Raw genomic sequence first — 13,549 nt, forward strand, 5'->3', positions numbered from 1 at the left:
TGTGTGCCCTGCCATCAAGGCCAACCTCCATTGATGTCAATACTAAGTTCAAGTTTTCTGACACAAAATAGGAGGCCAGGGAGCTGGAGAGATGGCTCAGCGGTTAAGAGCACTGACTGGACTGCTCTTCCAAAGGTCCTGGGTTCATTTCTCAGCAACCACATGATGGCTTACAACCATCCGTAATGGGATCCAATGCCCTTTCCTGGTGTGTCTAAAGACACACAGCTACAGTAACCTCACATATATAAGAAATAAATGGATTTTAAAAAAAAGCTGAGTGGTGGTGTCGCATGCCTTTAATCCTAGCATTTGGGAGGCAGAGGCAGGCGGATTTCTGAGTTCAAGGCCAGCCTGATCTACAGAGTGAGTTCCAGGACAGCCAAGGCTACACAGAGAAACCCTGTGTTGTAAAACAGAGAGAGAGAGAGAGAGAGAGAGAGAGAGAGAGCGCAATTCTGTAAGTAGAGAGAGCAATTCTGTAAGTAGGCACTTCAAAACATTATGCCATGGTTTGCAACAAGCCACTTTACCTGACTGATCTATTCTAGGCTTTTAGAGTGTTCCTTCCTCAGAGCAATTTCAAAAGAAGAGAATTCTGGTTTGGTATGGTTGACAAGACACATGTAATTCTAGCACTTAGGAGATTAAGGTAAGAAAATCTTGAGTTAAAGCCAGCCCTGACAACACAGGGTTATCAAGATCAGCTCAGCTACATAAAAATTCTTACTCAAAAAATAAGATAAAAATTGAGGGAAAGGGGGGATAAGAATGAATGCATGTGCTCTAAGTGGGAAGCTAAAGCTACTGCTTGAAACTATGTGCAGAATAGTTTTAGAAATTTGGCAGATGAAAGGGAACCAATTTTTTGTTAAAACATATTCTATTTTCCTTAATCATACAGAATTCTTACTTTGGAAAAGTTACAGTGGCTGGGAGGATGTGGTAGCACACTCCTTTGAGCCCAGCACTGAGAGGCAGAGAACGAGTAGATCACTGAGTTAGAGGCCAGCCTACTCTTCAAAGTGAGAAACCAAAACTAAAGTGAAAGACCAAAACCAGGTGAGAAAAGATTCTCATGCATTCTATAAGGTATTGAACTCAAACCACCATTTTCAGCTTTTTTAAAAATACAAGGGCCAGAGAGATGACTCCGTGGGTAAAACACGTGGCACACAAGCCTGAGGACATGCAAATGATCCCTGGGTCCCACCTAAAGCCAGAAGGAAAGAGCCAAATCACAAAGTTGTCCTCTGACCTACACACACACACACACACACACACACACACACAGGGTTGACTCAAACTGTTACATACTCTCACAGAAAAAAAATAATTGCTAAAATCTAGCCTCATATTTTTTTAACATTCCTTCTTAGTCATCCATTACAAATCTCCAAGCATTCCCTGCACCCACCAGATAGTAACAGGGATCCATGGCTACACAAGGACTCAACAATTGCCTTTGAATTCAACTATCTTTTCACCAATTGTAAACAAGTGCTAAACTCTTGGCTCCATAGAGAATGCCTACAAGTCAGTATAAACTCTGAAACAGGGCCAGAGGTCAAGTGACTGGGAGAGTTCAGCCTAAACTCTCAATCTCATCCCACCCCCACCTTGTTCAAAAGAATCCCATCAGAAAGCACCTCCCAACAAAAGGCCACATTCTGGAGACCTGATGTGGCAGTGTTACCACATACTGAGCTGGGGCTTCAGAAGCACAGGGGAACTGCTAAAGCCAGGAACCACCTAATCACTGAGTGAATGCTATGGAGGAGGAGACATTAAGGGAAACCAGGGAGACTTACAAATTTATCTTAATATGCTTTAGGAAAGAAACTATTTCATAAAGGATACAACAGTCCTTAACCTGAGCCATAAAAGAGATTTCTTTGTGGACTTAATTCGCCAGCGAACTCTTCCAGTTTGTGTCCAAAATCATCCTATAATGCAAAAGATGCTCAAATGATACTTTTTGAAAGCCATCCTAGCTGGGTGGTGGTGGTGCATGCCTTCAATCCTAGCACTCAGGCGGCAGAGGTAGGCGGATGGATCTCTGTGAGTTCAGAGTTGAGCCTGGTCTACAAATTGAGTTTCAGAACAGCCAGGACAGAGAAACCCTGTCTCAAAAAAACAAAACCAAAAAAACAAAAACTCATCATATACATAAAAATCATGATACAGGGCTTGGCAAGGTGGTCCGTGCCTTTACCCTCAGCACTCAGACAAAAGCGAGCAGGTCTGTGCATTTAAGACTAGCCTGGCCTACAAAATGAGTTCCAGACCACCCAGTGCTACAGAGTAAAACCCTATCTCAAAGGAAAGGGGGAAAGGAAAAAGACATATTGTCTTTAACTCTTCATATGTACATATAAAACACACATATACATGGATATACTCACAAAAATACATACAAACTTTATTTCTTATTGTCTGTATGATGAGAGGCCACGAGACTTCCACATCTTACCTGTGAAGGTCAGTCAATGGACAACTCTATGAGATCAGGTCTTTCCTTTATATGGATTCCAGGATCAAACCAGGAATCAAACCCTCTATCTACTGAGCCATCCTGCCACATATAAACTCTTAAAAAAAAAAAAAAAAAAGTAAAAAGTTGGGGCCACACATAGTGGCACAAGCCTTTAATACCAACACTTGGAGGCAGAAGCAAGCAGATCTCTGAGTTCAAGGCCAGCCAGAATTACACAAAGACCCTGTCTCCAATGATGATGATTGATGATGATGATGGGAACCAAAAACCTTGTACATACTAGCAAATGGCTATGCCACTGAGCTATTTCTTCTGACCCACCATTAGCATTTGAGACTTACCAAAATTAAGGTGGCTACAGATAGTTCAGTTAAATAAGGTCTCTATAGCCATATACTTCCTGGCATACTTTGGGATCATTTCACCTTCTCAAGCAGGCCTCATAATTCTTATATAAAAAGAATATTTAAAATAGCCTTTATAAGCGTTTAATGAAAAAAATCTATGTTAGGCAATTTGTAAATATGTTTGTTTTCACTCTGTGGTAAAAAGCCAGATAAGTTTGTGTCTACCTTTCCTGTTAAACCTGCAACCCTTAACAGAACTGTGGTCTCTATACTGCGGCTAAAACTTGGCATATACAGGAAAGAGGAAGAAAAAACAGTACTGTATTAAACAGGTCAGTTCCTATAAAGCCAAATTTGCCAAATGATCTTATATGACATACTCCTAACACACAACTGCTAGAATATATGCAATGTCTTGTGGGGCAGTGAGCTGTGCATAGGCAGCCTGGTCCCTAGTGGAGCTCAGGCTTAAAAACCCAGAGACCAAGCAAGGGGACTGCCGGTGTTTGGCCATGCCGCTTGGGCTTAGACTCCTGTCAAAGCTACAGACGCCACCCCCTGCCCCACCCCAAGAAGTGTGTGGCCATCAATCACATAGGAATAGCACCTCAAGCCCTCCCACATGCAAATAAGGTTTCCTCAAGCTCTCAGATCAAGCCAATGAGAAGTACCTGCTGTCAGACCCTGACCTGTCCCAAAACTGTATATAAGAATCCTATCCAGAAGGATTAGGTGTGGGAGAACTACTCCTTCATCTGAAAGCTTCTGTCATAAGAGCTGTAACGCTTGGGAAGAGGTCTGCTCTCCAAAATACCACCTGAAGCTCCCTGCACTCCTCCCAGGCTAGTTGGCCTCTGGTCGACCCGAGCCAGCCCAACCCGACTCAGCTCAGGGCTACACAGAGCAACTGAGATGGCACAGCAGAGACAGAGGTAGAGCCAGCTGCAGCAGCAGAAGTGGTAGAAAAGCTCCCCTTCCTGCTCGCTCTCTCTCCCCTTTGCCTGAACCCTCAAGGGCACCAGGCCAGGCCAGAGATTTCCGTGGAATGCCTCTAGTACACAGGCCCACAGAGTCTGGCACATAACAAATACCCAATAAATAATATTTCTCAGGTTAAGACAAAGTCTATGTGAATAAATTTCTTGCTGTTCAAATAAACTGAACTTGATTTCAGACCCCCAGAACCCATGTACCTATAATCCCACTGTTTCTACAGAGCAAGGAGGCAGAGATAAGAATTCCCCAGAAATTTGTGGGCACTGAAAAAGATCCTGTCTCAAGGTCAACAATGAAGCTCAACATCCAATGTTGCCCCTGTACTAGCTGGGTTTGTGTGTCAACTTGACACAAGTTAAGAGTCATCAGAGAAGGAGTCTCCTTTGAGGAAATGACTCCATGAAATCCAGTTGTAAGGCATTTTCTCAATTAGTGTCTTTTTCTGTTTCATAGTTGTGGCTGTGATTTGAGCTGGACCTTGATTTTGTTATTTTAGCTGCAGGAGACTACGTGTGGGAGGAGGGTAGTGGTGGTGGTGGCAGTAGTGGCTGCTGGCGGTGAGGCAAGAAAGGATGTGATGTAGCATGTTTGGTGGGTGGTGGTACTAGCGCAGGGTAGGTGTTGACTTCCTGGTGGTGAGAGATGGGGGAAAAGGAGGGAGACCTGTCTGGCTTTGAACTGGTGTTGAACCTCCCGCCTTAATCTCCTGAGTATGGCGATTGCCCGTAGGAGCCCAGCCCAAGGTGGGTGACGCTATCCCTGGGCTGGTGGTCCTGAGTTTTATAAAAAAGCAGGCTAAGCAAGCCGTGTGAATCAGGCCAGTATGCAACACCCTTCCACAGCCTTTGCATCAGCTCCTGCTTCCAGGTTCCCATCCTGTTTGACTTCCTGTCCTGACTTCCTCCAGTGATGGACTATGATCTAAAAGTATAAGCCAAATAAACCTGTTCCTTCTCGAACTTGCTTTTTGGTCATGGTGTTTTGTCACAGCAAAAAAACAAAAACAAAAACAAAAACAAAACCGAACTAAGACAGCCTCTGACCTCCACATGTGCTGGGGCACACACAAAATGAGATAAAAATAACTATTTTTTTTAAAATAGCATTTATCTTTGCTTTCTTAATATCTACTATTCAATTTTATATTGATTATCTACAAACAATGGTTGGACCTATTTGTACCTTCTGCCCTCCTTTTTTAAGTTTTATTCTACGTTTGTGGGGATTTTGTCTGCATGTTTATATGGACACTATGTGCAGATACTGCATGCCGAGGTCAGAAGAGAGCATCAGATCCCCTGGAACTAAAGTTTCAGATGGTTGTAACCTGCCATGTGGATACTCAGAATTGAACCTGGGTCCTGTGGAAGAACAGATAGTATTCTTAACCACTGGTATAGCACCCGTACTACTTTTTAATATCAAAAGTTATGATATATTGTCAGGTGTGGTAATGCATGTCTTTATTCCAAGCACTTGGGAAGCGGAGGCAGATAGGTCTCTGTGAGTTCCAGGACAGGCTGAGCTACACAGAGAAACCCCACACCCTAAAGTCTCCTTGAGATTCCAAGATACTTGACAGCTAACTGAAAAGCCAGAACATGTTAGTGGTGCCAGGCTATCTTATGATGCTGTTCCTTATCTTGATTGTGTATTTCACTGTCTTCCACATATCCCCAGTGAGTAGTCATTTACCATTATGGTAGGAAAGGCTAAAGATTGGTTGATTTAAAGTCTCTAAGGTCAGGGGCTGTTTTAGAGGTTTGTTTGTTTGGCTTGTTTTGTTTTTAAATTTTGGTTTGGTTTGGTTTGATTTTTGATGCAATGTCTCACTATATAACCCAGAGAATCATGATACTCAAGGACCTCCAGTCACAACCTTCCAAGTTCTAAGATCATAAGCATGCATCAGCATGCCTAGCTCATCTCTCTTTTTATTTTTTCTTCCTTAACTGGGCTTCTTTTTTCAATGAATTTCAGAAAATAAGGAACTTATATAGGATTTATAAATAATAGAGAGATAGAAGATGTTCCTATATTCATTTACCTAGTCTTCTGAAAAACAGATATATATTATTTTTAAAAGTGTGATAAGCCCAGCAATCCCAGCATCCAGGATGCAGAGTCAGTCAGCTTGGTTTACCAAGTGAGCTCCAGGACTGTCAAAGCTGTTTGTTTCACAGAGAAACCTTGTCTCAACAAAATAAAGTCTGGTAAACTGAGCACTCAGACAGAAGGCAGAAGCAAAATCTCTGTGAGTTCAAGTCTGGCCTATCTGGCATAGTAAGTGAGTTCCAGGTTATCTGGAGCTGCATAGTCAGACCCTGTCTCCAACAGAAAAAAAAAAAGGAGCACAAGGGTTGAGGGGGTTGAAGGGATGCTGAAGAGATGGGTCAGAGGTTAAAAGCACTAACTGTTCTTCCAGAGGACCTATCTTCAATTCCCAGCACCCACGTAGGTGCTGGTAACTGTAATTCCAGGAACTAACTCTCACACAGATATTCATGTAGGCAAAACACTAATACACATAAGGTAAAAATAAAATAAATTAAAAATGAAAGAAAGTTGGTAGCCGGGTGGTGGTGGCGCACGCCTGTAATCCCAGCACTCTGGGAGGCAGAGGCAGGCAGAGTTCTGAGTTTGAGGCCAGCCTGTTCTACAGAGTGAGTTCCAGGACAGTCAGGGCTACACAGAGAAACCCTGTCTCAAAAAAACCAAATCCAAAAACAACAACAACAACAACAAAAAAAAAGATATAAGAAAGTTAGTAAGAAAATCTAGGTAAGCAAAAGTCTAAAAAAAATATACAGTGTTTTTAAAGTAATGATCAAATTTTAAACAGTACACAATCTTTCCTGAATATGCTATTAACCTTGATGTGACAGTTTGCATATGCTTGGTCCAGGGAGTGGTACTATTAGAAGGTGTGGCCCTGTTGGAGTAAGGATGTCACTGTGGCTGTGGGCTTTAAGACCCTCATCCTGAAGTGAGTATTCTGCTAGCAGCCTTCAGATAAAGATGTAGAACTCTCAGCTCCTCCTGAACCATGCTTGTCTGGATGCTGCAATGTTCCTGCCTTGATGATAATGGACTGAACCTCTGAACCTGTAAGCCAGCCCCAATTAAATTTTGTCCTTCTAAGAGTTGCCTTGTTCGTGGTGTCTGTTCACTGCAGTAAAATACTAAGATACCTTCATTAATCAAATAAAACATATATAATGTGAATATTTTTAAAATAATCTGACAGTTAACTTCTTCAGTCTACTAAGAAGTTAAATAAGTGAGTAATTGATAACTTGTCCTATGCTACTGGTTGGAGGAATGACAACAAATCCCCTATGAGACAATTGGTAAAGAACAAAAATGCCAAAATGTTCAATAGTACATCAGCCTGTAATACCAACAAGTAAACTATTTCTGTGAAACAGGAACATATGCTAACATATAGAATGGCTCATGTTTATGTCATTAAGAAACATGGGTTGCTGGAGAGATGGCTCAATGGTTAAGAAGCACTGGAGCTCTTCCAGAGAACTTGGGTTCAATTCCTAGCACTGACATGGTGGCTCACAACTGTCTATGACTTCAGTTCCAGGGAATCTGACACCTTCACACCAATGCAAATAAATTAAAATTAAATAAATTATTTTTAAAAAAAGATGGGTTAATCTACTGAATAAAATGTGATTACAACAGCCCAGGAATACAAACTGAGAATTTCAACAATACAATAGCCTAGAACAGCATACATTTACCAGTGTTTGCCATTTCTTTTTTTTTTTTTTAAGATGTACTTATTTATTTTATGTATATGAGTACACTGTACCTGTGCAGATAGTTGTGAGCCATCATGTGGTTGCTGGGAATTGAGCTCTGACCCCACTCATTTCGGCCCAAAGATTCATTTATTATTATATGTAAATACACTGTAGCTGTTTTCAGACATACCAGCAGAGGGTGTCAGATCTCAGTATAGACAGTTGTGAGCCACTATGTGGTTGCTGGGATTTGAACTCAGGACCTCAGAAGAGCAGTCAGTGCTCTTAACTGCTGAGCCATCTCTCTGCCTGTGTTTCCCATTTCTTAAACACTATTTTAAACCCTTTACATATATTACTTCACTTAATCCTCATAATAGACTTAATAAGTCAGAATACTTTTACTATTTGCATTTCCAAATGAGAAAACTGATGCACAGAAATTACATAATTTAACCAAAATTGCAAAGATAACAAAATACTGAGGTGAAATTGAAACTAAGCAATTTTGAACCAGATTGCATACTTTTATTTCTTATTTAACTCTGTGTGTCTGCATAGGTTTGTGTCTGTGTAGGTTTGTGCACATGTATGCATTGTTTGCAGAAGCCAGAAGACGATATCAGATTCCCTGAAACTGGAGTTACAGATGGTTGTGAACCCACTATGAAGATAACCCTGGTTCTCTAGAAAAAGCAGTCAGTCGCTCTTATCAACAAAGTGGTCTCTCCAGCCCCCAGATCATGCTTCTTTAATTCAGAAGTTTTTGCTTACATAAAAAACCTAAAGCACTAATTTAAAATGTGAACTTATGACCTATGAACATGTGCATTGGCATGGTGTATAATGTAGGAAAAAGTATAACTATCTGAATGCCCAGCAATAAAAAAATTGGCTACATAAACCATGGCAAAGTTGTTCCCCTTCAATGAAGCTGCATCCTACTATTAAAAACAAATGTCTCATGATTTAGGGAAAATGCTCTAAATCTATAAGGGGAAATGGGGTACAAAAATACAACATATATTATATGATTCTTAATAATTAAAAAATGATCTCAAACACAAACCTGCAAAGACTATTCTCAATAACATTTATTTCTTAGTGGGGAGATCAGGGATTTTTGTGTTTACATTTTAATGTTTTAAAGAAAAACACAAGCTAATACTACCAACTGAAACGAAATTGTCATTTCTCTTAATTCAACTAAATCATTAACTTCAACCAGTTTGGGAAGAAAAAAATGCTAAAACAATTTGAAATCTGTCTGACTCCAAGTGGCTGTTTTCCTTGGATTTGTGCCCTTCGAACATCACACATATACTAAGCATAAACCAAAAAGAACCTTCAACTTCAACTTTGGAAACAGGATGGAAATATTTTCATTTTTTCCCCTCCCACACCCCAGTATTTTCATTTTTTGTTGTTGTTTTCTCTGTGGTTATTTTACGATCATAGTATAAGCAAAGAAATAGACTTTGTTACATATAGGCTACAGAATGTCTTTGCGGAAGTAGATTAGAGGCAAAAGTTGGACTAGGGAGAAAGAACAGCTGTTGCTAATCCAACTGTTTACCCTCTGACCCTCTATCTACCCCATAACTGAACAGTACCAATTGTTTCCCTGTGTTATGGAGTGTTTACAATCCCTGAAAGGCATGAAAGGAATTAATAATTTAGCCTAGAAAGCTGACAGCCTTTATTGTGGAGCCCCTGGTCTGCAGGTCAGAAATCAGAGTGAGTGCTGTTTTGAAATCACAGGTCCCTTTACTGTTCCAGTTTTACAGCTTAATTGGCCCCCAAACATAAATCACTTATTTCTCCTGTTTTAGGCAACAATGACTTCTATTCTCTATTTCCCTTGTAGCAAGGCAGCCCTTGTTCTTTTGAGTTTTACAACTACATAGCAAACAAGGTAGCTGAGGGGGAAACTCAGGGAGCAGTGCAGACTGGGGTTACTTGGACACAGCACAGAAAGGTTATGGTGTTTTGAACTTCTCTCGACCTCTGGCTGCCCTTGTACCCAGCTTATGCTAAGGGCACAGTATAGGGTACTTGTAGAAATGAACTTAGCCTGAACCTGGGCCATAACATTGGACTCTGGGAAGCCCAGGACTTGTGGGGAGGAGTCAGAATGTGAACAGAAGCTCATATTTAAAGCACACTACACATCTGCTCTATGACAGAAAAGGTAACTAAAAAGAACACCTAGTAGATAAAATTTTCCCTTAAGTAGTTCCAGCATATTCCACCTGCTGTACCAAATCTACTATCTACAACCACTACTGAGCACAATTGGAAATTAGCTGCAAGGTGTTTCTCTTACAAATAGAACAGGCTTTTCCACTAGGAATTTGCAATGGGAAGACATTAGGACCTCTAAATTCCAAAGATACAATGAAGAGAAAGCTCTATTATATTCAATTTAATGTGTAAAAATACTAACATGAGAGATATTATTCCTTTTAGTCAGAATACACAGAAATACAGCATTAAAAAGAATAATCAGGGATATAGCAAGACAGTTCAGATGCTTCCTGCTCTTACAGGGGACCTGAGCTCCATATGCAGCAGGTGGGAGGTGACTACAATCACCTATAACTCTAGCTGCTCCAAGGAATCCAACACCCTCTTTTGGCCATCATGGTCACCTATGGTCATATGCAGATATACACAGATGCATACACATAATTAAAAATAAAAATAAGTCAGGCAGTGGTGGTGCACGCTTTTAATCCCAGAACTTGGGAGGCAGAAGCAGGTGGATTTCTGAGTTCGAGGACAGCCTGATCTACAGAGTGAGTTCCAGGACAGCCAGGGCTACACAGAGAAATTCTGCCCTCCCCCACATACATACATACACACATACATACATACATACATACATACATACATACATAAATACTAGAAAGATGGCTCAGTCATCTAAATCTTAAAATCATTATAATCAGCATCATCACTATCATAACCATGACCATTATCAGGTTTAGCCTGGTAGAACACACCTATAATCCAAGCATTCAAAAGGAGGAGGAGGGACTACTTTGAGTTTGAGGCCAGAATGGACTATTAGTGGATTCAAGACAGTCCAGACTACAAAGGGAGATCCTGTCTTTAAAAAAGAAAACATCAAATTCTAATACAATTTACACAGCCCACCTCAGTCTTAAAGCTTCCTATAATTTGACAGAGTCAAGTTTGTACACACTCAAATTCCAACATTAATATAGACTAAGATTGTAAATTTTACTTTTGTCAGCCCATCATTATAGTAATTATATCCTTACATGTTTCTTCAAAGACATGACAAAATTAAAGTACTAAGTTCACAAAAGTGATGTAGGAACTGAAACTACTACCCACATATACTAAGTAAGTACAATTTTAAAAAGAAAAGTCACTTTTGGTGACTCCCATTCTATAGTAATACATAAAATCATGTTTATTTTCATGTTATGGAGAAGTCTGTAAACTGTCATGCTCAGTAAAAGAGCTCATGTAGTCAAGGCTTTCCTCAACAAAGGGCATGAGGTACTTGCAGTAAATATATAAAAAGGAATACAGAACTGGAATGCCACTTGCTAAATTCAAGGTTTGAAAACTATCTTTCCAAATACTATTGAGTATATCGCTAATGTGTGAAGGCAAGAACTATACTTAAGTCATTTGTGCAACCTAAGGCTAAGAACTGAGCCTGGAGCAAAGAGAAAGAAATACAGTGTTTCACTTAGTTTTCAATTATTTGGTATATTTTCTATATTGTCACATGAAACACTGCTTACAAAATACCAGTGCCTTCTTAGTACAGAAAAAAAATGCTTCTATAACAGGACCATATTCAAGAAAATGACTGGATTTACCTTTTCCTCCTCCTCCCAAGGCTGATAAGAGAATGACAAAGACAAAGCATTGTATTAACCCTCAGCTACTGTACTGATACACAGTCTGTAGTCATTGTATAAAACTGTTTCCAAATTTTGTGAATTTCATAGAGCCACGTCTGAAACTGCTAAGATGATTCAGTGGAGTTAAGATCTGTGCTGACAAACATCCCACATTTGATCCCTAGAATACACTAACTCTCACATACTCTCCTCTGACTGCCACACACACACTCCTGATGTACACCTTTAAGTAAAGGTGTTTTGGTTTTTTTTTTTAAGCAAATCTAATTTCCTGGCACTTGATAAATATCATGGGCTTGGCAATATAACACTAGTTGAACATGCATGAATATTTATCTTAAGGTGTGTGGGGAAAATACAAGAGAAAGCTCATCTTCTTAGGGATGATATGAGCCAGTGAGTAAAGACAAGCTTCATCACTTACTTAATAACTTAATGGTTAGTTAGCCCATAACTCTTTAAAAGTCCTAGAACTAGGAGGTAACTAGACAATCTTCTGAATTCTAAATCTAAATTAACATTTGACCTTTCAGCACTATAGAAAAATCAGAACAATACCCAGTAGACATACTCATCTTTATTTCTCTAACAACTATAACTATGTCCAAGAGTATTTCATGCAATAGTGGGAGCACAGGAAATTTAAATGACTATGACTAAGACTTCCATAGTCTTGAAAGACATCATTTAACTAGATCTTGAAACAGTCTCTCTTATATGTTAATCTTAATAACACAGATGCAAATGCTTTACAAGTTAAACTGGCACAAAGATTATCAATTATAAATTTATAAATATAAACATAAAGCTGAACACGGTGGCACACATTTGTAATTCCAGCACTTAAACACAAACAGGAGAATCGGGAACTCAAAGTCATCAACATCTATACTGAGTTTATCACTAGCCTGAATTTTAAGACCCTGCCTCAAAGAAAAAAAAAAATATATCAAGAAATGAGGGGTAGTTGGTCATGATGGTATACCCCTTTAATCCCAGCACTTGGGAGGCAGAGATAGGCTGATCTCTGTGAGTTTGAGACCAGCCTGGTCTACAAAGTGAGTTCTATGATAGTCAGGGCTGTTATACAGAGAAATCCTGGCTTAGAGTGAAAAACTAAAGGGGAGGGGAGGGGAGGGGAGGGGAGGGGAAGGGAGGGGAGGGGAGGGGAGGGAGGAAGGAAGGAAAGAAAGAGAGAGAGAGAGAAAGAGCGAAAGAGAGAGAGAGAAAGAAAGAGAGAAAGAAAAGAAAAGAAAAGAGAGAGAGAAAGAAAGAAAGAAAGAAAGAAAGAAAGAAAGAAAGAAAGAAAGAAAGAAAGAAAGAAAGAAAGAAAGAAAGCAGGAAAGAGAGGAAGGAAGGAGGGAAGGAGGGAAGGGAAGGAAAAGAGAGAAAAAATGAGGGTATTGGAGAGAAAGTTCAATGGGTGAAGTATCTGTTGCACAGCATGCTGAGTTTAGCCCTAACACCCTGTAAAAGTCAAGCATATGGATGTGTGCCCATAATCTCAGCACTGGAGAGATGAGAGACAGATCTCTAAAGCTTGATTCGGGATTAGTGAGAAATTCTGCCTAATAATAATAACAACAATAACAACAAAAGCAAATAGAGGAGGACACACAACTGGCCTCCAAGTGCACATGCACAAACAACACAGACACACATACACCCACACACATACACACACATGCACACAGATGAAGAAAGGGATGCAGAGAGGGGAAAGGACAGGAAGGATGGAGAAAGAAGGGGAGGCAGAAGAGAAGGGAAGAGAGGAGAAAAGTAAGGAAAGGAAGGAGATAAGGGGGAAAAGGAGAGAAAGGGGAAGGGAGGAGTGGAAGGAAAGAAGAGAAGGAAAGGGAGAGAAAGGAGGAAAGGAGAAAGGGGAGAGGTAGCAAACCTGTGGACATATCTATGAAAACATTTCTAGATGGCTTTAACTGAGACAGTAAACTAACCCTTAATGGGACAGAACCATCCCACAAGCTGGGATCCCAAACTCAATAAAATGTACAAAAAGCATTGAGCACCACATTCATCTCCTTCCTG

The 13,549-nt window shown here is 40.2% G+C and overlaps 1 protein-coding gene across 2 annotated transcripts in view; it reads right to left on the reverse strand.

The window, feature by feature from the left end:
• The window catches only part of Nr6a1 (nuclear receptor subfamily 6 group A member 1), a 185,888-nt gene that overhangs the window by 132,265 nt on the left and 40,074 nt on the right, over window positions 1–13,549 (reverse strand). The window lies entirely within an intron of this gene.

The sequence above is a fragment of the Apodemus sylvaticus genome, chromosome 5 (genome assembly GCF_947179515.1).
Source record: "Apodemus sylvaticus chromosome 5, mApoSyl1.1, whole genome shotgun sequence".
Classification (NCBI taxonomy): domain Eukaryota; kingdom Metazoa; phylum Chordata; class Mammalia; order Rodentia; family Muridae; genus Apodemus; species Apodemus sylvaticus.